The following is a 23,800-nucleotide window of genomic DNA, read 5'->3' as shown; positions in this document are numbered from 1 at the left end:
TGCTTTGAACAAGCTTATTGGCACTGTTCTCCTAACTGTGGGTGTTTTGGTTTAGACTCTTAAGTGTCTGGTTAGCATAATTCATTTCCGTTGTGCCTACTTATCTCTAGGTACACTGACAAAATGGAATGCCTAGGCTGGCAAAGCCCTGCTCCTGGAGACCGTGGCCTGGAATGATCTCATCAAGACCCTGCTGCCCTGGGACACCCTCTCTGAGCAATCAGTCAGCACCTCCTTCCTGTTGGTCTCTTGCTTTTAAAATTGTTTTATGATTTCTGATTCTGGGAATGTAATGTTTCCTCCTATCACTTCCAGTTTGAGGTTGGAACTCTTCTCTAGGTCTCAGTGCCAAGAAAGAGGAAGGGTGCTTATACTTAAGAGCACCCTGTTCACACATTCCAGCTCCAGTTGTTCCCATCTTGGTTGGATTTGTTAATTTCTGCAGGTTTCCAACCTCTAAGTGACTTTGACTTTTTTTCCCTTCCATCTGATAGACCCTGAGGTACAGTAGTTGACAGTACTAGACTAGTCCTAACTCTAATTAAGGGGTAGCATAAGCTGGGCACGGTGGCTCACGCCTGTAATCCCAGCACTTTGGGAGGCTAAGGTGGGAGGATTGCTTGAGCCCAGGAGTTCAAGACCAGACTAGACAGTATAGTGAGACCTCGTCTCTGTTGGGGGAGCTAGCATAGCTTAGTAATGAAGCCTCTGGCACCTGAAAGTAGGCTGCTTAAGATTTGAATCTCAACTCATCCACTTACTAACTGGGTGACCCTGAGGAAGCAACACGTCTCCATGCCTCAGTTTTCTCACTTGTAAAATGACTGTAAAATGACTTCTCATTTGTAAAAGGATTGTCATGAAGATTAAATGAATGAATATTTGTAAGGCAATAGTGCCTGGCACTTACTAAGCCCTACTGAAGTTTTACTTAAATAATACAGTAGATGGGAATGTAACATAATGAAATCAACTCCTTAAAAATGAACATCCTGGAACATAAACATCTAAATGAGTATTGTGTTTCAAATCAAGCATTCCACTTTCTCCAAACAGCTGCCCAAAATATTTTTGGAATTCTTATTTGGAGATTATTTTCAGGGCTAATTTATAAGCCATATGAGTACATCCACCTCAATATTTATAATCACATTCTATTTTGAAATAACTTTTGACTGCTTTTAAAGCCACCTTCAAAGAGAAAAATGTCACCACTGAGTCTTTTAAGGCACAAAAATTTAAATGACAATGCCAGAAATGTTTTATAAGTAACATTCCAGCAAAAGAAAAACAATTTTTTTTTTTTGGTAGGAGTGTGTAGACTTCAAAGGGCAAACCTTGAAAGGGACAACAGTAATTTATAAGCTTCAGATTGTCTGCTTAAACCATCAACCCCACGGCTTCCTGGTTGATACTTCCTGGTTATACCTTGTATATCTGGGAGCTGCCAGCCCTCACAGGGGCTCAGTGTTGAGCAGCTGCCACTGGACCAGCAGGCTCTGGTCCTGGAAGGCTTGTTCAAAATTCAGGATCTTGATCCACAACTCAGAATTACCCCGTGAAAATCTTCATTTTTAACAAGGTCCTCTCCAGGTGATTCATCTGCACAGGAAAGTTTGAGGAGTGCTGCTCTAGCCTAAAGCTCTAATGGAATCCTTCATTGTTCATCTTGTGAGTACTTGGGTTACTAGAAGGGACCTGCCTGAATCTACTGAGCCTCATCAATGGGGGTGTCATTGAGGTTTTCACAGTGAGGAGATGGTGATCTGGGAGGGAGTCATCAAAGGGCCCATGTTTAGGGCCGTCTAGGGAGGAGGCAGCACATCTGGATTTCCACTAGAAGGTGCTGTGCCCCAGGAAGTAGTTGCGAAAAGCTGAGTCTGGAAAAGACTCGTTTAATTTGCAACATACCACTTCTGACTTAACTGAGCCTGTTCCACAGGGATTCTCTGGATATTGAGGACTCAAATTTCACCCATCTACTTATCTATCCATCCATCCATCCATCCATCCATCCAACCACTCATTCATTCATTCATTCTTCCCATAAACTAGCATCTTTTAGTTCTTAAGTCACAGGGAGCTGCAAAGCTGTATAAGATACTTCTGGCCTAGAGTAGCTTATTTTTGAGCTGAGTTTGTCAACTGAGATTTGCCCCTCATCCAAAGACAAGTGACTAGCACAGACTGTTCAATATGCATTAGTTGGTCTCTTGTTTCTAGGTACTTCTCTCTATATCCACAAAAAGAAACTATGGGGAGAGATTGTGCAGGACTTTATTCCTGGCCTGAGACCTGAAACTAATTCCTGAGTCAGGAAGAATGCAGGAGCTGCCTTGCAGAAGCAAAGGTCTAAATCAGTGGTTTCCAAACTTTTTAGAGCTGATAAACTAGGACAAACTTCTCACCATTAAATGAAAAAATGAGGTCCATGTGGTAAGCTTTTAAAATGCTAAATGCATTTAATCCAAAGGACTGTCCCCTAGGCTGAGACAATGCCCTTTTTATTTTTGAGGTATTAAAGTGACTTTTATAAAACTATGGAGAAAGTAGGTGATAGTTTTTTGTTTTTGCTTTTGTTTGTTTTTTAGACGGAGTCTTGCTCTTGGCTCACTGCAACCTCTGCCTCCCAGGTTCAGGTGATTCTCCTGCCTCAGCCTCCCGAGTAGCTGGGATTACAGGCATGTGCCAACACACCCAGCTCATTTTTGTATTTTTAGTAGGGACGGGATTTCACCTTGTTGGCCAGGCTAGTCTTGAACTCCTGACCTCAGGTAATCCACCTGCCTCGGCCTCCCAAAGTGTTGAGATTACAGGCATGAGCCACTGTACCCAGCCAGTGATAGGTTTTAAAAAACATCTTTTCTTGGAAACTTTTAAAATTGGCAACGTTGGTCTCCAAAATTAGTTTTGAGTTACTGGTCAGTAAAATCTGCAAATACAAAGCTCACTACAGAGTTCAGAGAGCAAAAGCATCAGGCTGAGCAGAAATGGTCCTGGGTGAGTAGGGGGTCTGAGGAGGCATGCTCAGAGGGAGATGTGTTCCTCTTCTGTTGGGCAATGGTCCATGCTGACACCTATCCTCCCGCCCAACAACCAGTAGTGCCTAGTAGGATCTGTGCTAGGCCTTGGAGATATGAGTTAAATAAGACCCATTCTTACTCTGAGATCATTTTAGTTCAGGGTTAATCAGACGAGTGAAGAACTAATTAGAACTATGCCAGACATATATACAAAGTGTATTGGAGCTTAGATCATTGATTCTACCAGGATACAACATTTGATCTGAGTTCCAAGGCATGCATAGTACTTTTCCTGGAAAAGAAAGGGAAAGGATATTCTACTTGGGAGGCTGAGACAGGAGAATCACTTGAGGCTGAGAGGCAGAGGTTGTAGTGAGCCGAGATTGCTCCACTGCACTCCAGCCTGGGTGAGAGAATGAGACTCTGTCTCAAAAAAAAAAAAAAAGAAAAAAAGAAAAGGGTATTTTAGGCAAAGAGAAAGGCAGAAGTAAAAGCAAGGAAGTATGATGTACAGATAGCATAGGAAAAGACAAGTTGTAGCTACAACATTAGATATGGAGGGGAGGGAGGCCGGGGAGGGTGGATCACTTGAGGCCAGGAGTTCGAGACTAGCCTGGCCAACATGGCGAAACCCCATCTCTACTAAAAATACAAAAATTAGCTGGGTGCAATGGCACATGCCTGTAATTCCCCCTAAAACAAACAAACAAAGAAACAACAAAGATATGGAGGAAAGAGTGGAGGGTGACAGAGCGTGGAGCCAAATTGTGATGAATCTCTTACCCTTATTGAGTCAGGCCTTTTTCCTGGAGGCTGGTGTTTCTTCACATTTTGTGGTAACGTTGCTTTGGGGATCCATTGACAGCCACAGCCTTGTTCTCCAAAGTAATACACCTATGATAAAATATCAGGAATTCACAAATTTCCTGAAGGCTGTCCATAGGCTTTGTATCAGGCATTGAGGGGAGAGGGGCATTTAAGTTCCCATTTTTAAGCAGAAGAGAGACATAGTCATATCTGTGTTTTAGAAAGGTTAGGTGTAAATGGATAATTATATCCTGATAAAAGTCTTCATTCAGGAGAGACAGAAGAGAATTTCTGCTCCCTGGACTAGTAGTTGATGTTGGAGCTCGGGGACTAATACTCATCTGGGGATGGATGAGGGACTCTTCCCTCAAATCATACTCATAGATGTTTTCTCTTTAGCATGGAGGTAGAGGGGATGAACATGGTGGATGAAAAAAAATGGATATGAGGCTTGAGTGTGTCATCCAGAAGATCACCAGGATGGCTAGATAGTAGAAAGGAGAGCTATATTGGTGATACCAGTTTGCAGCTGGGAAGAGAAAGTCTCCAACGTGGACCAACGGTGCTCTTTCTTCTTCTTCTTTTTTTTTTTTTTTTTTTTGAGACAGTATTTCATTCTGTCACCCAGGCTGGAGTGCAGTGGTGTGATCATAGCTCACTGCAGCCTTGAATTCCTGGGCTGAAGCCATCCTCCCATCACAGCCTCCCAAGTAGCTGGGACCACATGCACACAACACCACACTCAGCTAATTTTTGTATTTTTTGTAGAGACAGGGTTTCACCATGTTGCCCAGTCTGGTCTTGAACTCCTGTGCTCAAGTGATCCATCCACTTTGGCCTCCCAAAGGTCTGGGATTACAGGTGTGAGCCACCTCACCTGGCCTGCTCTTTCTTCAAGGAGGGGAAGGACACATTGGGTTTTATGCTTCAAAGAGCTTGTGTCATACACATTCAGCAGACTTGGGGAAAAGCTATACATATTTATGAGAGGAACTGTGTGTATGGGCAATGGGTAAACATGTATGCAACATACCTGCCACGTTCACTTTGGGGTAGGGTTTTGGCATTAAAACGAGGTAGAATTGGCTCCACATCAAAAGATGAACTATAGGACACCAAGGCAATTTGTGCACAGCCTCCATAAGCTGTTTGAAACTGGCTTAAGGTCTGCAATAGCTTCTGAGAAAAGAATATTTGTAAGGCTGGTCCTCTGTCTAATCAGACTTGTGGTCTGCGTTGTAAATCAGAGTTCATAGCTCCTATTTTAGGGACCTTAGCCATAGGAATTTAGCAATTTGCTATGCCAGCCTGAACCTTGGACCCATAGGTAAGTTACTTTCCTTAACCTTTGGGTCTGTCTTACTTGATAAAGGGGCATCTATTTTGGTCTCTCAGATCAAAAGAGGAAGATCTAATATCAAGTGTATAATGTTTTCTAGAGTCAGGGTCGCCAAAACAGCATGAAAAGAGACGTATCCATGTTATACTGATATTGTTGGTATTAAACATTTGACATGATGGTACAATGTGCAAATTTCAAATGTAATTTTAAGTTAAAAGGAAAAGATACATATAAAAATTGCAACAAACTGACTTGAATTTTTTTTATTTCCAAACTTTCTTCTAAATTTCAGTCAGGCTGGCTGCGGTGTCTCATGCCTATAATCCCAGCACTTTAGGAGGCCGAGGCGGGCGGATCACAAGGTCAGGAGATTGAGACCATCCTGGCTAATGCGGTGAAACCCCGTCTCTACTAAAAATACAAAAAAATTAGTCAGGCGTGGTGGCGGGCGCCTGTAGTTCCAGCTGCTCCAGAGACTGAGGCAGTAGAATGTTGTGAACCCGGGAGGCGGAACTTGCAGTGAGCCGAGATCATGCCACTGCGCTCCAGCCTGGGCGACAGAGTGAGACTCCGTCTCCAAAAAAAAAAAAACAAAAATTAGCCAGGTGTAGTGGCGCGCACCTGTAATCCCAGCTACTAGGGAAGCTGAGGCAGGAGAATCGCTTGAACCTAGGGGGTGGAGGTTGCAGTGAGCCGAGATTGCACCATTGCACTCCAGCCTGGGCAACAGAGCGAGACTCTGTCTCAAAAATAAAAAAATTTCAAAAAGTCAAACTATTTCTGTGTCATGACTACTCTGGTTCACTGGCCTTGTCCTGAGTCTAGATAAATTATTTTTAACCACATAATCCAAGCTGCAAATAACTTCTTTTTTCTCTAATTCTCTTTGGCCAAATGCTCCAAGAAAACTCACAGTAATTCACAAGTTCATATGTTCACAAATTCTTCGATACTCCTCCCTTTAAGAAGTAGAGCTTAGCCAGGCTTGATGGCACAAGCCTATAGTCCAGCCACTTGGGAGGCTGAAGTGGGAGGATCACCTGAGCCCAGGAGTTTGAAGCCACAGTGCACTATGATCGTGCCTGTGAATAGCAACTGCACTCCAGCCTGGACAACATAGCTAGACCCTATCTCTAAAAAAAATTTTTTTAAAAAGAAGTAGAGGCCGTGCATGGTGGCTCACACCTGTAATCCCAGCACTTTGGGAGGCCGAGGCAGGCAGGTCACCAGAGGTCAGGAGTTCAAGACAAGCCTGGCTACCATGGTGAAACTCTGTCCCCACTAAAAATACAAAAATTAGCTGGGCGTGGTGGTGAGCACCTGTAATCCTAGCTACTCCGGAGGCTGAGGCAGAATTGCTTGAACCCAGGAGGCAGAGGTTGCAGTGAGCTGAGATCACGCCATTGCTCTCCAGCCTGGGTGACAAAAGCGAGACTCCAGTCTCAAAATAAAAAAGAAGTAGAGCTTAATTTCTCTTCCTGAAGTGAAGGTGGGCTGAATGAATTATTCTTTGAAAGAATAGAATAATTTGGAAGTTATAGTGTGTCACATCTGACAGGTCGGACAGGAGGTTATAAATGGCATTGTAGCTTCTTCTTTGTTCTCTCTTGGATCACTAGCTCTGAAGGAAGCCAGCTGCAAGGTCACGAGGAGACTCAAGTGACCTCATGGGATTGAGATCCACGTGGTGAGAAACTGAGCACTCCTGCCAATGGTCATCAAGGAAATGGGATATTTGGCCAATAGTTATGTGAGCAAACCATCTTTGAAGCAGATCGTCTGGCCTCAAATCAAACCTTCAGGTGACTGTGGCCTTAGCCAACATCTTGACAACGACCTCATGGGAGACCCTGAACAAGAGTCACTCAGCTAAGTCACTTCCAAATTCCTGAGCTAAGACATTGTGAGATAATCATGGCCAGGCTTGGTAGCTCATGCCTGTAATCCCAGCACTTTGGGAGGCCCAGGTGGGCGGATCACTTGAGATCAGGAGTTCGAGACCAGCCTGACCAACATGGTGAAACCCCGTCTCTACTAAAAATACAAAAAAAATTAGCCAGGTGTCATGGTGTATGCCTGTAATCCCAGCTACTCGGGAGGCTGAGGCAGGAGAATCGCTTGAACCCAGGAAGTGGAGGTTGCAGTGAGCCAAGATCACGCCACTGTACTCCAGCTTGGGTAACAGAGCAAGACTCCATTTTGAAAAAAAAAAAAAAAAGAAGAACTGTGAGATAATCAGCTGGGCGCGGTGGCTCACGACTGTAATCCCAGCACTTTGGGAGGCTGAGGCAAGGTGGGTGGATCACTTCAGGTCAGGAGTTCAAGACCAGCCTGGCCAACATGGTGAAACCCTGTCTCTACAAAAATACAAAAAAAATTAGCTGGGTGTTGTGGCCCATGCCTGTAGTCCCAGCTACTCAGGAGGCTGAGGCAGGAGAATTGCTTGAAACTGGGAAGTGGAGGTTGCAGTGAGCTGAGATCGCACCACTGCACTCCAGCCTGGGTGACAGAGCAAAACTCTATCTAAAAAAAAAAAAATTGTGAGATAATCAATGTCTGTTTTTTAAAGCTGCTAAGTTTTCAGGTAATTTGTTACACTGTGATAAGTAACTAATACAGATTTTGTTACCTAGAAGTGGGGGCACTTCCATAACAAAACCCTAAAATGTGAAAGTGCCTTTGGAATCGGGCAGCCTTGGAGGAAAGTGTTAGTGAAAAGTCCGAATACCTTGAAGAAGCCTCAGGGCCCTTGAGGAGATTGTAAGTGAGAGCATAAAGGAGGAAAGTGAGGAAAATCTTGCTGTCAATTGGAGGAAAGGGGTCATTATTATACAGCAGCAAAAAGTTTAGCAACACTGTCACCTGGGGTAATGTAGAAAGTAAAAATGTACCAAATGAACCACATGATCTAGCAAAAAGATTTCCAGGCAACCTGTTGAAAGCATCTCCTGGTTTCTTCTTATTGTTCATAGTAAAATGCAAGAGGAGAGAGATAAGCCAAGAACTATTAAGCATGAAGGACACGAAGGAACCGGAATTTGAGGGTTTTGAAAATTTTCAGCCTCTCTAACTGGCTAAATGTAAGAGATAGATTAGGTTTTGGGGGTTTTGTTTTTGTTTTTTTTTAGAGACAGGGTGTTGCTCTGAGGTCCAGGCTGGAGCGTAGTGGAATGATCATAGCTCACTGTACCCTCAAACTCCTGGGCTGAAGCAATCCCCCTGCCTTGGCTTCCTGAAGCTCTGGGGTTATAGACATGAGCCACCATGCCTGGCCAAGAAGTGAATTCTGAGCAAAGATCAAATCTAGGGCACTACTGGGAAAACACGGTCTAAAGACAAAGTAAAATTCTTTGTCATAATGATCCAAGGTAGAGCCTCAGAGTATCATTCAGTAAGACAAAAGGCCCTCTAAAGATTTTAAGGGTAAGCTTTATAGATACTCTCCATTAAACAGTGGGGCTTTTCAAAAGCTTAAGAGCATTGCACCTCAGCAGAAACCCAATATTGAGAAGGGCTTATTGCAAAAAGGTTTATGGCTGCGATCTCAGACTTACGGAATGAACCACAATAAGATTCACAGAAGACCCACAACATTTAAGAATCATATTGGCAGAAACAGCTTGGAATGAAAGGGACAAAGATAGTACATGAATGAAGAGACTTTTGAATTCCCAAAATTTCACCTGCTGTAATCAGACTGAGAAATAAGTTTTTTTAGCTTTTAAAAAATACACTGCTGTTCAATTGTTCAAGCACTCTTTGTTGAAAAGATTATTCATTCCCCACTTTATTCCATGACTTCTATCTCATGGAAAAGGAAGGATGACTTAGCAGAACCAAGAGCTCCAAGGTAGGGGCCAAGAGTCATGGGAATGAGTAGGAATGAATCCTAATAAAAGAATCTCCAAACTTTGCCTAGCTGGGTCTCACAACCATTATGGACCAGTCCTATTTTTCCCCTTTTTGCACAGGACTGTTTACAGTGTTTATCGTATGCCTGTCCCACCATTGTGTGGTGTGTGGGTGTGTGGGTGTGTATGTTGGGGAAGATAATTTATCTCCAGTTCACAGGTGTTCAGATTGAGAGCTGCTGTCTTTAAGGAGATACACCTGAAAAGCATTGTCTGCACCTGGACCTGATTTATATGCTGTGTCTCTGGATTTTGAACTGATACTGAAATAAGAAGAGACTTTTGGGGCCCTTAGGAAAGGGGTGAATATATTTTGTGTAGGGAATTGCAAATAAGTGATTTGTGGCCAGATGGTGGTTTAAAAATATATCCACAAATTCCTTGATACACTTCCAAGTATCTTCTTCAAGATGTAGAGTTTAATTTCTCCCCATTAGAGAGAAATTTGGATTTAGTGACCTTTCTAACAAATAGAATATGGCAGATGTGACAGTGTGTCACTTTCCAAGTGAGGTCATACAAGGCATTGCACCTTTCTTCTTGCTGTCTCTGTTGGGTCACTAAAGCCAGATGCCATGATGTGAGGACACTCAAGCAGCCCTGTGGAGAGAGCTGAGGCTTCTTGGCAACAAATATCTGAGTTTGATAACTTTCATTTAAGCCTATGACTTTTTTTTTTTTTTTTTTTTTTGAGACGGAGTTTCGCTCTTGTTGCTCAGGCTGGAGTGCAATGGCGTGATCTCAGCTCACTGCAATCTCCACCTTTCAGGTTCAAGCGACTCTCCTGCTTCAGCCTCCCAAGTAGCTGGGATTACAGGCATGTGCCACCACGCCTAGCTAATTTTGTATTTTTAGTAGCGAAGGGGTTTCTCCATGTTGGTCAGGCTGATCTCGAACTCTCGACCTCAGGTGATCCACCCGCCTCGGCCTCCCAAAGTGCTGGGATTACAGGTGTGAGCCACCATGCCCAACCCTCCTATGATCCATTTTGAGTTAATTTTTGTATATTCTGTAAGTTAAGAGGTAAGTTTTTTTCTTTTGGCTTTTAAAAAATACACTGCTCTTCAATTGTTCAAGCACTCTTTGTTGAAAAGATTATTCATTCTCCATTTTATTGTCTTGGGACCTTTGTCAAATATCAATTGACGGCTGGGTGCGGTGGCTCACACCTGTAATCTCAGCACTTTGGGAGGCTGAGGCGAAAAGAGGCCAAGGTGAAAAGAGGCCAACGCGAAAGGATCGTTTGAGCTCAGGAGTTTGAGACCAGCCTGGGCAACATGGTGAAACCCTGTCTGTACCAAAAATACAAAAAATTAGCGGGGCATGGTGGTGGGTACCTGCGTCCCAGCTACTCAGGAGGCTGAGGTGGGAGGATCGCTTGAGCTGGGGAGGTGGAGTTTGCAGTGAGCCGAGATCACCCCACTGTACTCTGGCCTGGGTGACAGAGTGAGACTCCATCTTAAAAAAATAAAAATAAAAAATAAAAAAAATCAATTGACTATGTGTGTGTGAGTCTATTTCTGGACTCTCTTTTTGTTCCATTGATCTAAATGTTTATTTTTATGCCAAAACAACATTGTCTTAGTTTCTGTAGATTTATATTGGTAATCAAATTACGTAGTAATATCTCTCCAACTTTATTTTTTATTTAAAAAATTATTTGGCCTTTTAAAAAATCTCCACATACCTTTTAGAATCAGCTTGTCAATTTTTACGAGAAAACTTGCTGAGATTTTGATGGGAATGGCATTGCATGACTAAACCGATGTGTGGAGGAATTGACATGCAACAATATTGAGTCTGGCAATCCATGCAAATGGCACATCTTTCTATTTACTTGGATCTTCTTTAATTTGACATCTTTTTCCAAACTTATCCCTAAGTGTTCAATATTTTTACGCTACTATAAATGGCGTTTTTAGATAATTTCCAGATATCTTTCTGTTCTTGATTTCTAAATTAATTCTGTTGCTATTAGAGAACATTGTATAATCTCAATCTTTTATCCAGACTTGTTTTATGACTCGGAATACAGGTTATCTTGGTAAATGTTCTGAGGGGACTTGAAAAACATATGTATTCTGCTGTTGTTGGATGAAATGTCTACAAATGTCAATTAGGTCAAGATGTTTTACAGTGTTATTCACGTTTTCTAAATCCTTACTGATTTTCTTTCTACTTGATCTGTCGATGATTGAGACTTTGAAAAATCTAATTGTGGTGGTTTTGTCTATCTCTCAACTTTGTCAGTTTTTGCTTCCATGTATTTTGGAGCTCTGATGTTAGATGTATACAATTTAAAACTGTCGCATTATCTAATGAATTGACGTTATTATTATTATTTTATTATTATTCTTTCCCTTCACATGTAGAGTTTGTTCATAGGAAGCCTACAAGTTCTGGTACCTCTCGTCACAATGATCCCAGATTCCTGTTGGGTGTGTTGTAAACAGAGGAGCCATTCCTCAGGCCCCCTGCTCTGAGCACATCCCTGACCTCTTTACTATTAAGAAATTATCGCGGCCAGGCGCGGTGGCTCACGCCTGTAATCCCAGCACTTCGGGAGGCCGAGGCGGGCGGATCATGATGTCAGAAGATCGAGACCATCCTGGCCAACATGGTGAAACCCCGTCTCTACTACAAAAAAAAAAAAAAAAAAAAAATTACCTGGGTGTGGTGGCGAGCGCCTGTAGTCCCAGCTACTTGGGAGGCTGAGGCAGGAGAATCGCTTGAACCTGGGAGGTGGAGGCAGAGGTTGCAGTGAGCCGCGATCGCGCCACTGCACTCCAGCCTGGTGACAGGGCAAGACACCGTCTCAAAAAAGAAAAAAGAAATTATCGAGTTGTGTTTGCGGCCGCCGTCGCCGCTGCGCCGCCGTCGCTCTCCAACGCCAGCGCCGCCTGTCCGGCCTCTCCCTCGCCGAGCTCCAGTCGAAGGAGAAGGGAGTAAGTAAGGAAGTCTCTATACCTTGGCTCGTACAAAGCCAACTGCCCGCAAACGGGACGGTGGTAAAGCACCAGGAAGCAACTGGCTACAAAAGCCGCTCGCAAGACTGCGCCCTCTACTGGACGGGTGAAGAAACCTCATCGTTATAGGCCTGGTACTGTGGCACTCCGTGAAATTAGGTGTTATCAGAAGTCCACTGAACGAATTCGCAAACTCCCCTTCCCGCGTCTGGTGAGAGAAACTGCTCAGGACTTTAAAACAGATCTGTGCTTCCAGAGCTATCGGTGCTTTGCAGGAGGCAAGTGAGGCCTATCTTGTTGGCCTTTTTGAAAACACCAACCTGTGTGCTATCCATGCCAAGCATGTAACAATTATGCCAAAAGATATCCAGCTAGCACTCCGCACACGTGGAGAAGGTGCTTAAGAATCCACTATGATGGGAAACATTTCATTCTCAAAAAAAAAAAAAATCTCCTCCTGTTATTGGTAGTTCTGAACGTTAGATTTTTTTTCCCCCATGGGGTCAAAAGGTACCTAAGTATATGATTACGAGTGCAAAAATAGGGGACAGAAATCAGGTATTGGCAGTTTTTCCATTTTCGTTTGTGTGTGAATTTTTAATATAAATGCAGGGAGGTAAAGCATTAATGCAAGTTAAAATGTTTCAGTGAACAAGTTTCAGTGGTTCAACTTTATGATAATTATAAATAAACCTGTTAAATTTTTCTGGATAATGCCAGCATTTGGATTTTTTTTAAACAATTAAATTTCTTACTGACAGCAACTAAATAGTGTTGGTAGCATTTTTATCATATAGTAGATTCTATCCATTCTTATCATATAGTAGATTCTATCCATTCACTATTCTTTTCTGAGTTGTCCTACATGCAAGCACATGTGTTTAATGTTGTCTGTCTTCTGTGCTGTTCCTGTAAGTTTGCTATTAAAATACATTAAACTATAAAAGAAATTATCATTTTTATCCCTGGAAATATTTCTTGCTCTGAAATCTACTTTGTTTGATAGTCTTTTTTTCTTTTTTTGCAGGGTGGGGAGCGAAGTCTCACTCTTGTCCCCCAGGCTGGAGTGCAATGGCACGATCTCGGCTCACTGCAACCTCCGCCTCCCAGGTTCAAGCGATTCTCCTGCCTCGGCCACCTGAGTAGCTGGGATTACAGGCGCACATCACCACACCTGGTTAATTTTTGTTTTTTTAGTAGAGATGGGGTTTCACCATGTTGGCCAGGTTAGTCTAGAACTCCTGACCTCAGGTGATCTACCTGTCTCAGCCTCCCAAAGTGCTGGGATTACAGGCGTGAGCCACTGCACCCGGCCTTTTTTTTAAGACAAGGTCTCGCTCTGTCACCCAGGCTGGAGTGCAATGATGTGATTTTGGCTTATTATAGCCTTGACTTCCTGGGCTCAAGCGATCCTCCCACCTCAGCCTCCCAAGTAGCTGGGACTATAGGCACATCCTAATTTTTGTATTTTTTGTAAAGACGAGGTCTCACTATGTTGCCCAGGCTGGTCTTGAACTCCTGAGCTCAAGCAATCCACCTGCCTCAGCCTCCCGAAGTGCTGGGATTACCAGTGTGGGCCACTGTGCCTGGCCTGTTTGATATTTTTATAGCCATTCCAGCTTTCTTTTGATTAGTGTTTTTATGGCATGTCTTTTTCCGTCCTTTTTCTTTAATTTGTCTGTATCTTTTTTTTTTTTTTTGAGACAGCATCTTGGTGTGTCACCCAGGCTGGAGTGAAGTGGCTCCATCATGGCTCACTGCAGCCTCAACCTCCTGGGCTCAAGTGATCCTCCCATCTCAGTCTCCTGAATGGCTGGGACTACAAGTAGGCACAACCACGCCCAGCTAATTTTTGTAGTTTTTGTGGAGAAGGGGTCCCAGTGTGTTGCCCAGGATCGTCTTGACCTCCTGGGCTCAAGTGATCTGCCTGCCTTGGCCTCTCAAAGTGCTGAGATTACAGGCATGAGCCACCACACCCGGCCTTGCCTTTGTTTTTGAAAAATATTTTTCCTGTAAACAGAGTTCCAGGCTGGGCATGGTGGCTCATGTCTGTAATCCCAGCACTTTGGGAGGCCGAGGTGGGTGGATCACCTGAGGTCAGGAGTTTGAGACCTGCCTGGCCAACATGGCAAAACCCCATCTCTACTAAAAATACAAAAATTAGCTGGGCATGGTGACACGTGGCTGTAATTCCAGCTACTCGAGAGGCTGAGGCAGGAGAATCACTTAAACTTGGGAGGTGGGGGTTGCAGTGAGCTGAGATCGTACCACTGTACTCCAGCCTGGGTGACAAGGCAAAACTCTGTCACACACACACACACACACACACACACTAGAACTCCAGGTTGATAGGTTTTCCTTTCAATACTTTAAAAGATTTTGCTCTGCTGTCTTCTGCTTGCATTATTTCTGATGAGAAGTCTGCTGTAGTTATCTTTTTTCCTCTGGCTGTTTTGAACATTTTCTTTTTAATCACTTATTTCCTGCAATTTGATTGATTGCTTTTCTGTGTGTTTTCATTATGTTTATTCTGCTTGAGGTTAGCTGAGTTTTGTTTGTTCTGGCTTTGTCACCCAGTCTGGAGTGCAGTGGTGCTCACTGCAGCCTCAACCTCCTGGGCTAATGTGATCCTCCTGCCTCAGCCCCCTAAGCCCCCGGTATCTGGGACTACAGGCGCTTGATACCACACCCAGCTAATTTTTGTATATATATAAATTTTTTGTATATATATATATATAAATTTTGTGTATATATATATAAATTTTTTGTGTGTATATATGTGTATATATATATGTGTGTGTATATATATATCTTTTTTGTAGAAATGGGGTTTTGCTATGTTGCCCAGGCTATAATTTTTTTTAATCATTCAAGGTCTATTTTATCTTTATAATGAAATTAAGTCTATATAGACCAAAGAAAGAAAACAAGGGATGAAATGATAACAATAATTTACATTTTGAGGTGTTTACTATTTGCCAAGCCTGGTGTTGGGGATTTTACATTCATTACTTCCATTCATGGGCAACAACTGAGTACTCAGCATTGGGCCAAGAGCTTTACATCTATCACAAGCACTTATCAGATAGGCATTATATTAAAGATCAGAAAACAGGCCCAGGGAAGCTAAACGCAAAGCAGATCTTGCTAAAGCAAGATCATATAGCTCCTCTGTGACTTTCTTTGTGTGTGTGGGGGAAATTGTATACTGTTATTTGTTAAAGTAATTTTTTTTTTTGAGATGAAGTGATCTTGGCTCACTGCAACCTCAGCCTCCCAGGCTTAAGCGATTCTCCTGCTTCAGCCTCCAGAAGTAGCTGGGACTACAGGCTTGCACCACCATGCCCAGCTAATTTTTATATTTTTAGTAGAGACGGAGTTTTGCCATGATGGCCAGGGTGGTCTTGAACTCCTGACCTCAGGTGATCCACCTGCCTCGGCCTCCCAAAGTGCTGGGATTACAGGCATAAGCCACCGTGCCCAGCTGTCCTGCAGGTTGTTAAGATTTGTTTTTATTTTTATTTTTTTATTTTTTATGTTTTAAAATATTTTTTCTTTTCAGAAATAAAAGAAAAAGTCTCACTGTGTTGTCCAGGCTGGTCTCAAATTCCTGGGCTCAAGCGATCCACCCACCTTGGCCTCCCAAAGTGCTGGGATTATAGGCATGAGCCGCTGTGCCTGGCTGGTTGTTGAGGTTTGATTCATTTTCCTTTTTCTCTCTATGCTGTATTTTGGATAGTTTATATTGCTGTATCTTCAAGTTCACGGTTAATCCCACCCAGTCTAATTTTTTTATATTGGATATTATATTTTTAATCTCTAGAAGTTCCATTTATATCTTTTTATATTGTCTTTCTCTCCTTATTATGTTTATGTTTTCTTTTACATTTTTTTTTCTTTTTGACACAAGGGCTCACTCTGTCACCCAGGCTGGGAGTAATGGTGTGTTCAGGGCTCACTGCAGCCTCAACCTCCTGGGCTCAAGTGATCCTCCCCACTCAATCTCCCAAGTAGCTGGGACTACAGGCACATGTCACTGTGCGCAGCTAATTTAAAAATTTTTGGTAGAAATGGAGTCTCATTATGTTGCCCAGGCTAGTCTCAAACTCCTGGGCTCAAGCAATCTTCCTGCCTTGATCTCCCAAAGTGCTGAGATTACAGGCATGAGCCACCGTGTCTGGCCGCCTTTTACCTTCTTAAGAATATTTATAATATTTATGTTAGCTGTCTTAAAGTTCTTGTCTGCTAATTCCATCTTCCCATAGTTTTGAGATTTATACTGATTGATTTTCCTTTTGATTATGGGTTATATTTTTCTACTTCTTTACATATTTGGTAATTATTTTCTTGTATGCCAGACTCCATGAGTTTTACATCATTGGGTGTTGATATTGTGGTATTTCTTTAGAGTGTTGATATTATTTGGCATGTGGTTAAAATTACTTGGTGTTGCTGGGCATGTGGCTCACGCCTGTAATCCCAGCATTTTGGGAGGCTGAGGCAGGTGGATCACGAGGTCAGAAGTTCAAGACCAGCCTGGCCAACATGGTGAAACCCCGTCTCTACTAAAAATACAAAAATTAGCGTGGCATGGTGGTGCACACCTGTAATCTCAGCCACTGGGGAGACTGAGGCAGGAGACTTGCTTGAACCCGGAGGCAGAGGTTGCAGTGAGCCAAGACATGCCACTGCACTCCAACCTGGGCGACAGAGTGAGACTCTGGTTCAAAAAAAAAATTACTTGGGGTTAGTTTCAAACTTTCAGGGCTTACTAACTAAAGCATGATCCTTCTGGCTAGTAGTAACACAAACTACTCACAGCTCTGTGTGAGCTCCAGAAATTGTTTAGTTTACTACATTCTGGTAGTCCTTTACCTGGCTTCATGGTGTTTCACTGGATGCATACATAAGTTACTTCTCAGCCAAAGATTCAAAAAGATTCCTCTGCAGATTTCTGGTGTTCTCTGTCTTTGTAAACTGGCCCATCCCAGGGCTCACCTCATTTGTTCTCTTTCTCTCAGAGATCATAGTTATATGTTGCCTGTTGTCCAATGTCTGAAAGCCATTGTTTTATATATTTTATCCAGTTTTCTAATTTTCCAGAAAGAGAATTATTATAAGTTAATTTTTCACAGGTGAAAACATAAGTCTATTGACAGATTTTTCATGACTTTTTCAATTTAATTAACAGTAATAGGATTTGGGGGACTTTCAATTCCTTCTTGAGCCAGATGTAGTAAGATATTTTCCTAGAAATTGGTCTTTTTCTTCAAGTTTTTAAATGCTGTTGATATAATTATCTTATTAACTTTTAAACCTCTGTCTTATTTATAGCTGTGCCCCTAGTTTCTTTTGTATCTGCTGAAGTGTATATATCTGTCCACTGCTACCGGGGGGAAAATAATAATACTCTGTCTCTCTTCCATTCTCCAAATCCCATAGAAGTACCTCTCATTTATGGCATCTAGCATGGAAAATGGTTAGCAAAAGATACTAAGAAATGCTCTTAGTATCTAACTCTTGGGGGATCACAGAAGAGAGATCCTGCATTGCTAGTGGATAGTCTGGTGCAGTTCACTGCTTCAGGTGCTCAGCATCCATACATAGCCTTTTACCCACATTTATTTTCAAACAATGAGAATGACAGCATAATGCTTTCGCCTCAGTTCTGTGACTATCTCCCATGCAAATGAAGATGCCCTCACTATCTTCCTTGGAAGGCGAGACCCAAAGTCCTACCAGTCATTTGTCTTCTGTTTATGATGGTCCTTCTTTTTCCTTTTCAGTCACAATCTTCCTTTGGTATCTTGTAACCAAAAAACTAAATTATGAGGTTAGCTACCATCAACTCACCCTAAATGAAAGAGTAGAGGACAGAGAAGGAGAAGAAAGTCTATATATTAGTTGTACATATATAAAACAAACCAAGGGAAAAATATGTTTAGCTACTAAACTTTTTTTTTTTTTTTTTTGGGATGGACTCCTGTTCTTGTCATGCAGACTGGAGTGCAATGGCAAAATCTCAGCTCAGCTCACTGCAACTTCTACCTCCCGGGTTCAAGCAATTCTCCTGCCTCAGCCTCCTGAGTAGCTCGGATTACAGGTGCCTGCCAGCATGCATGGCTGATTTTTGTATTTTTAGTAGAGACAGGGTTTTGCCATGTTGGCCAGGGTGGTCTCGAACTCCTGACCTCGTGGTCTGCCTGCTTTGGGCTCCCAAAGTGCTGGGATTACAGGCATGAGCCACTATGCCTGGCCAAAATCTCATTTCTTAATTGGCGATGAGGCGGTAGTTGGTGTTAATAATTTCCTTCTTCCCCTATCCATTTCACATTCCCTATTCCCTCAGTCAGCCCTTCAACTACTCATTGTTCTTTATCTTATAGCATGACTTACACCTTCACTCTTAAGTTTGTGAACTATTAATAGTTCTGATTGAACTGTGTTGCTATAGTCTTCCTTTACTTTTTGATATAGGACATTAAAGTATTAAGAGGCATCATATCCAGAATGAGTCAAGTCCACTGAGGAATTGCTGCCTCCTTCCTCCATTAGGGGGCCGTGTAATCAACCTGCCATCAGGTGACTGTCTGGTGCTGCTGAGAAAGGGTGCCATACTAGGGACTTATCGTTGACCTTTGCTATTGGTAGATTCAGCAATCACCAGTGGGAGTAGCCAGATTAGCCTTGGTGAGAAATCCTTATGGCAGAGCCTGTGCATAACTCCTAACCCTGCTACATGGCCATGTTATTTATGAGTCCATTGAGCAAGCTGGGGAAATAGGCTGAAAGGCATTCAACCTCCTGCCAGTGCTTCCCATTGGCTAAACCCAAGCAGAAGCGAGAGAGCAAGGCAGCCTAGTGACACAGTCCACACAGGTCAGAGCAAGATGGAGAACAAGGGAGAAGGGATCTGGAGAAAGAAACAAAAGTTACACAGTGTACTCTCTGTTGTGGTGCCTCAAGTAAGATTTCTGCTCACCAGTCCTAGACTTTTTTTCAATTAGGACTTCGTAGGCGCTCATTGTTTCAATTCTGGGGAGACCATGAGCAATTAGCCAATGACAAGGATGCCTGCAGCTCAAACCATTGATTACCACACAGGCCTTGTGTCCCATTTCCATAACCATAACCATACTGTCTGGCATTTATATGCTGCCAGTGGCAGAGGCTAAATGCATATAAATGAGATCCCATTATTCCCACTGAGATCAAGGAGCCTGGATGAATGTCTGGCATCTATAGTGTGTGCTCAATAAATACTTGTTTGTTGCATAAACACTTTGTGAGGTAGCCATTATTATCTGCTTTCTGTGTATTTTGTTAGAGTCAATTGGCTAACCTTTCTGGCTATTTTTTATCAGTTTCCCTCTTCCAGATCTCAGCATGATTCCCTAAAGCTTAATACCACAGTCAAATCTATTACTTCCAAGCTCAGAAAGCTTAGTTGTTGGATGGGCTAAACATCAACTCATGGAAACAGCAGCATCTGCAATGTTCTTCATTGCCTTCATTTCAGAAGTTGCGTTCTTAACAGCAAGGAGTGTGAATGCTTTTTACATCTTTGACAAGATCAGAACTCAGGGCATGTGAAATGGAGGCAGGGAAACACAAGACTGAGGGAGTCCAGAGGTTTGGGTTCTAGCCTGGTTCTATCTTTTGTGCATTGTGTTAGTTTCCTAGGGTGGCTGTAACAAATTACCATAAACATGTAGCTTAAAACAAAAGAAATTTGTTCTCTCATCATTCTGGAAGCTAGAAGTCTGATATCAAGATGTTGGTAGATTCACACTCCCTCCAAAGGTTCTCTCCTTTTTGCCTCTTTCAGCTTCTGGTGGCTCTAGGCATTCCTTGCCTTGCGGCTTACCTAATTCCATCTCTACTTCCATCTTCACATCACTTTTTCTCTTCTGTGTCTCTGTGTGTTCAATATCCCTCTGCCTTTCTCTTACAAGGACACCTGCCATTGGATGTAGTTTGCCCTAAATCTAGGGTAATCTTATCATGAAACCCTTAGCTTAATTATATCTACTAAGACCTTTTTTCCAGATAAGATGATGTTTAAGGTTCCAGGGATTAGAACTTGGACATCTCTTTTAGGGGGCCATTATTCAACCCACTACAGGCACATCAAATCACATCCTTCTCTGGACCTCAGTTTCCCCATCTGTAAATTAAAGGGGTTGGATTGGATGAATCTCTAAACATTTTTTAGTTCTGTTAATCTTTACTTCATGTAATCAAGGTTATATAAATAATGTCACCCTAAACAATGTGGTTACAGGAGACAACCAACAATTGACCACTGAAAAATTCTTCACAGCATAGCACCACAACATAGGCAAGAGGTCCTACTTTTGTGTTGTGTTTGTAAACCTGGCCCCAGCCTTGGCTCTATGCTCAAGAAGGTGAAATTGGCTCTAACTATTAAGCATCTCATTTCTGCTTCAACAGCTCACAACCACATGCCCAAAAAGAAGGAGGGATTTCTGACTCTTTAACAGAGGCTTCTGCAACCCCTGTCCTTGCACATATTGCCAGTGTCATCTTCTATTACCTTTAGCTTGCTGCCCTGTGGCTCAGGAAGCCACAAGGCAGATTTCGTGACTCTTAGAGAATAAAAAAATGTATTGAAGTACTTTATTTAAATATAAACCACCGTCATAAGTTATTCAGATATATATGAATAGCTATTTTTGGCAGAGGAAACCCCAGCAATTTTCAATGGGCTCTAGAGAAAAAGCCGTTGAGACTACGCTGAGTGATTTGGGGGCCTGCCTTCCTGGAAATCACCAAGGTAATAAAGGTGGAGCCACTAGACAATAGAGCCATCTTGTAATTCTACAGAACAGATGGTGACCCTAAAACATTTCCAAAGGCTCAACATTTTAATGAGGCAGAAGGTTAAGATTGGATAATACACTGAACGCAAATCTGATAACACTTCATGAGAATTTCCAAGAAAGACCCTTTTGTTTCCAATGGTCTCTTTCTAGCCCCCTCTCCTAAGCAGTTGGTTATATACCACTTTGGAAAGGGCAGCAATCTTTGTGATTAACATCCAGCACTGTGGCTACCCCAAGGCATGACACTGATATAGGTACAGTTGTCAGTCAACAGAGTCCTCCAGCCTCTTTTGTCTGCTCACTCCCCTCTGCCCCCACCCTCTTCTGCCCAACCATTTCTAATAGGGCACCCTCCTGTGACCACTTCTTTCTGCACCTCTCCCCACCCTGGCCCCAGCTCACACGTACATAACTAATCAGGTGTCATATCCCCGGGGCCTTGCTCCTTAAATTCCAAGATAACCAGTTAATAATTTAAGGTTTTATCTTAACTACTTTACAATTGTTTATTAACCTTTGCCAAGGCTTGTGCTGTACCAGCATCAAGTACTTCATTGTCGTTTTCTGTTTTCTGGAAGATACAAAAAGAAAAAATCGTCAAGTCAGCCATTCTGGTTTGTTGATCTCACCTTCAGTCTATGGGTAGAGGTCAACTCTGGTCCCTAAACTTTCCTACCCAGGGTTTGTGAATCTTCTTTCCCCTCATTAAATATAATCTCTTCATCTAAATCTCCTCAGAAGGAGCCAGCTAACCTGCTAATTTGTAGAAGCGTGTTAAAAACTGTTGTCCTTCCACCCCAAAATAACATGATAATTTTAATGGAGCTCCCTCAAGCTAACCTCCTTTATGATGAGACCCTGAGACCAAGACAGGTCACAAAAGAAGATTCTCTGCTACTACCAGGGCCCCATGGTGTACCTGGATCTTCCAAGTATTCTTGTCACACAGAATCTGTCTTCTCTGTGATATAATATCCAAATCATGGCAAAGGAGCAATGGCACATGGGAGAAAGCAGTGTTGTGTCCATTTGTGTAGAATAAAAGATATATAACAGGAAGAAAGGCGGTGTGAGCACGAGTGGGCCTAGAGGTGTGTCCATTCAGTTGAACCCTCCAAATATAAATGTTGAGGCATTAGAGAGTAGGCAGATGACTTAGTCGACTTGGGCTGCTGTAAAAAGATACCACAGACCCGGTGAGTTAAATAACAGATGTGTTTTCTCACAGTTCTGGAGGCTGGAAGTCCAAGATAAAGGGGCCAGCCAATTCAGTTTCTGGTGAGGGCTCTCATCTTGTCTTGCAGACTATCGCCTTCTCTCTGTGTCCTCAAAGGACAGAGAGTGCTAAAGTGAGCAAGCTCTCTGGGGTTTCTTCTTATAAGGAGACTAATCCTATCTGATTAGGGTTCTATCCTATGACCTCATGTAACATTAATTACCTTCTTACTCCAAATAAAGTCACATTGGGGGTTAGGACTTCAACATATGAATTTTTTGGGGGAAAGGGACACATATCAGTCCACAGTAGCAGGGAAGGCTTAATCTAGACCTCTTGCTCTGTGGCCCAGAAAGGTGAGTCATGCCTTCCAATTGGTGGAGCCAGTAATCTACTGTTCTGGGACCTGGGTTGGAGGTTTATAAATGAGGCTTATAAATCACTGCTAGGGGCCAGGCGTGGTGGCTCATGCCTGTAATCCCAGCACTTTGGGAGGCCGAGGAAGGCTGATCATGAGGTCAGGTGTTTGAGACCAGCCCGACCAACGTGGTGAAACCCTGTCTCTACTAAAAATACAAAAATCAGCCGGGTGTGGTGGTGGGCACCTGTAATCCCAGCTACTCAAGAGGCTGAGGCAGGAGAATCACTTGAACCCGGGAGGTGGAGGTTGCAGTGAGCCGAGATTGCACCACTGCACTCCAGCCTGGGCGACAGAGCAAGACTCCATATCCAAAAAAAAAAAAAAAAAAATCACTGGTAGGAGCAGGGAGGGAGCCCCTGGGAACATGGTACAGTGTTTAGTGTTAGCTTCACACATTCTGTAGCCTAGGGCCTAGGCGGGTGTCAATGAAAAGAGTGAAACTCTGTAAAATATTTGAAGATATTTATTCTGAGCCAAAAATGAGTGACCATGGCCCGTGACACAGCCCTCAGGAGGTCCTGAGAACATGTGCTCAAGGTGGTCAGGTATAGGTTGGTTTTATATATTTTAGGAAGGCATGAGACATCAATCAAATACATTTCTGAATACAATGGTTTGGTTCAGAAAGGCAGGACAACTCAATGGGGGTGGCTTCCAGGCTATAGGTAAATTTAAACATTTTCTAGTTGATAATTGGTTGAGTTTATCTGAAGATCTGGGATCAATGGAAAGGATTGTTTAGGTTAAGATAAAGAATTGTGGAGACCAAATTTCATTGTGCAGAAGAATACGTCAGATAGCAGACTTCAGAGAGAGAGAGAGAGAGAGAACCTTGTAAAATGTTTCTTATCAGACCTAAAAGGGCACCTGGCTCTTAGCTAATTATCTCCTGGATCTGGAAAGAAAGGAAGAAAAACAAAGGGGAAATGGGATCTCCATAGGATGTGTATTTTTCCCACAAGAGACTTTGTAGGGCAATTTCAAGGCATGGCAAGGAAATACATTTTGGGGTTAAATATCTTTTCCTTGTTTCATAATGTTATGCCAGAGTCAGACTGAAAAGTAAGTCACAATATATAGGGTCAAATAAAACCCATCTGATGAGATTATATGGTTTGTAGGGTATGATTCCCTAGACCTCTTAGGTAGGAATTTGGGCAAGATAAAAAAATCAGGACTTAATCCTCTCAGGCCTGATTTTTTTTTTTTTTGAGGCAGAGTCTCACTGCGTTCCCCAGGCTGGAGTGCAGTGGCACAGTCACAACTCA

The 23,800-nt window shown here is 42.7% G+C and overlaps 1 non-coding gene across 1 annotated transcript; it reads right to left on the bottom strand.

Moving 5' to 3' along the window:
• Window positions 1–11,447: 11,447 nt before the first annotated feature.
• Window positions 11,448–11,575, bottom strand: LOC129483782 (small nucleolar RNA SNORA11). Its single transcript, XR_008658277.1, has one exon. It is a non-coding gene; the product is annotated as a small nucleolar RNA SNORA11 (small nucleolar RNA).
• Between the last annotated feature and the right edge of the window lie 12,225 nt (window positions 11,576–23,800).

This window comes from Symphalangus syndactylus, chromosome 5, assembly GCF_028878055.3.
Source record: "Symphalangus syndactylus isolate Jambi chromosome 5, NHGRI_mSymSyn1-v2.1_pri, whole genome shotgun sequence".
Taxonomy (NCBI): Eukaryota; Metazoa; Chordata; class Mammalia; order Primates; family Hylobatidae; genus Symphalangus; species Symphalangus syndactylus.
Note: the sequence above shows the minus strand (reverse complement) of the source record. Positions and strands in the feature narration are given on the sequence as shown.